The sequence below is a fragment of the Triticum urartu genome, chromosome 2A (assembly GCF_056163025.1).
Source record: "Triticum urartu cultivar PI428250 chromosome 2A, HENAU_Tu73, whole genome shotgun sequence".
Taxonomy (NCBI): Eukaryota; Viridiplantae; Streptophyta; class Magnoliopsida; order Poales; family Poaceae; genus Triticum; species Triticum urartu.
The window spans coordinates 11,212,127-11,215,069 of record NC_141874.1 but is presented as its reverse complement, the minus strand read 5'-3'; positions in this window follow the sequence as shown (position 1 = coordinate 11,215,069).

Here is a 2,943-nt window from a genome sequence, read left to right as displayed (position 1 = left end):
AAGATAGGGGCTTATAATTTTGCCTCCCAACGTTTTACCTCAAGGGTAGTGTCAACAATAATAGTTCATGAAAACTCATATCCAATTAGCCATATATACCAGGATCTTTCCAACATACCGTGCTTGCCAAAGGATAAAAGGTAAAAAGGAAGGGTGAAGATCACCATGACTCTTATGCAAAGTGGGAGATAAAAGTAAAAGATAGGCCCTTCGCAGAGGGAAGCAGAGGTTGTCATGCGCTTTTATAGTTGGATGCACAAAATCTTAATGCGAAAGAACGTCACTTTATATTGCCACTTGCGATATGGACCTTTATTATGCAGTCTGTCGCTTTTATTTCTTCCATATCACACGATCGTATAAAGCTTATTTCTCCCACACTAATATTTCATACATATTTAGAGAGCAATTTTTATTGCTTGCACCGATGACAACTTACTTGGAGGATCTTACTCAATCCATAGGTAGGTATGGTGGACTCTTATGGAAAAACTGGTTTAAGGTCATTTGGAAGCACAAGTAGTATCTCTACTTGGTGCAATGAATTTGGCTAGCATGAGAGGGAAAGGCAAGCTCAACCATGTTGGATGATCCATGATAATATAATTTATCTCAGATGTAAGAAAACATAACCCATTACGTTGTCTTCCTTGTCCAACGTCAACTCTTTTAGCATGTCATATTTTAATGAGTGCTCACAATCATAAAAGATGTCCAAGATAGTATATCTATATGTGTAGACCTCTCTTTCTTTATTACTTCCTATTAATTGCAACGATGACCAAAACTAGGTTTGTCAACTCTCAACAACTTTTATTCATCATACTCTTTCTATGTGAGCTCATTACTCTCCATGAAATCCATATGATCCCTTTGTTTCTATTTATTTCTTTCTCTTTTTCTTTTATTCACTTAGGATCATGGCAAAAGAATCAAGCCCTTGACTCAACACTAATCTTTATTATATATAGCTCACAGACTCGATTACATAGAGGAATTATAAAGCAAAACTCACAACTAGATCATACTAAGAACTTTTATTCTACCAGATCAAGATATTACCAAAAGGATCGAACTAAGAAAAACGGTAAAGATAAAAGTGATGGTGATACGATACCAGGGCACTCCCCCAAGCTTGGCAGTTGCCAAGGGGAGTGCCCATACCCATGTGATTATGTCTTCTTTGTTGGTGAAGAAGGTGGAGTTGTTGATGATGGATAGTCGCACATCGAGCGTAGGAGGTCTTCTAACTTGCGGATAATGCCTTTGAGCGCGATGATATGCTCCTTCAACAAAATATTTTCACGTGTGAGATACTTATTTTGTATACGAGCTAACCCGATCATCTTGAAAACTTCGATCTCAGTTGGGGTAAGAAGATTGTGATCAAGTTGAAGGATGTCTTCTGTTGCCGGAGCTTGGTCCTCCGCGGCCTTCTTGATCCCTTCATCCTTGTTGATCTCCATGGGTTCTTCTCTCTTCAGCTCTATCTTCATTAGCCAAGCATCGTTGCCCTCATTGTTGGAGAAGGAGGGAGATGACATGATGCTTAGCTTCGACAACCCTGGCAGAAAACAACTCGAAACAAGATCAAGAGATTTTTGCGTGATACTGGAGTCAAAACCTCCGGGAGATTATATAATGAATTTTTACTGACCAAAATACGTGTCGTGTACGAAAACGGAGTCCGGAGAGCACACGAGGTGCCCACGAGGTAGGGGGCGCGCCCTCCACCCTCGTGGAGGCATCGTGTCCTTCCCGGACTGCTTCTTATTTTTCTATTTTTCTAAATATTCCAAAACGGAGAAATATTGCCTTAAAAACTGTTTTGGAGTCGGTTTACTTACCGTACCACATACCTATTCCTTTTCGGAGTCTGAAATGTTCCAGAAAGTGTCCCTTATGTATTCCTCCGGGGTTACGGTTTCAATAATATTGGTTTCAACATTTATGGGATTACCTGAGATATAATGTTTGATTCTTTGACCCTTCACCACCTTCGGATTTGTGCCTTCGAAGTTGTTGATTTTTATGGCACCGGAATGATAGACCTCCTCGATAAAGTAAGGACCTTCCCATTTAGAGAGAAGTTTTCCTGCAAAAAATCTTAAACGGGAGTTGTATAGCAATACATAATCACCTACATTAAACTCACGCTTTTGTATTCTTTTGTCATGCCATCTTTTAACTTTTTCTTTAAACAACTTGGCATTTTCATAGGCTTGGGTTCTCCATTCATCAAGTGAGCTAATATCAAATAGCCTCTTCTCACCGGCAAGTTTGAAATCATAATTGAGTTCTTTAATAACCCAATATGCCTTGTGTTCTAGTTCGAGAGGTAAGTGACATGCTTTTCCATAAACCATTTTATACGGAGACATACCCATAGGATTTTTATATGCAATTCTATAGGCCCACAATGCATCATCAAGTTTCTTGGACCAATTTTTTCTAGATCTATTAACAGTCTTTTGCAGAATTAATTTGAGCTCTCTATTACTCAATTCTACTTGACCACTAGACTGAGGGTGATAAGGAGATGCAATTCTATGATTAACATCATATTTAGCAAGCATTTTACGGAAAGCACCATGAATAAAATGTGAACCACCATCAGTCATTAAATATCTAGGGACTCCAAACCTTGGAAAAATAACTTCTTTAAGCATTTTAATAGATGTGTTATGATCAGCACTACTAGTTGGAATAGCTTCTACCCACTTAGTAACGTAATCGCCAGCAACTAAAATATGTGTATAGTCAAAGCCCCAAACATCAAATGGTTCAATAACAAGTGAATAATTCATGGGCATTTCTTGACGTCTACTAATATTACCAATTCTTTGACATTCATCACAAGATAAGACAAACTTACGGGCATCCTTGAAGAGAGTAGGCCAATAAAAACCAGATTGCAATACCTTATGTGCAGTTCTATCTCCA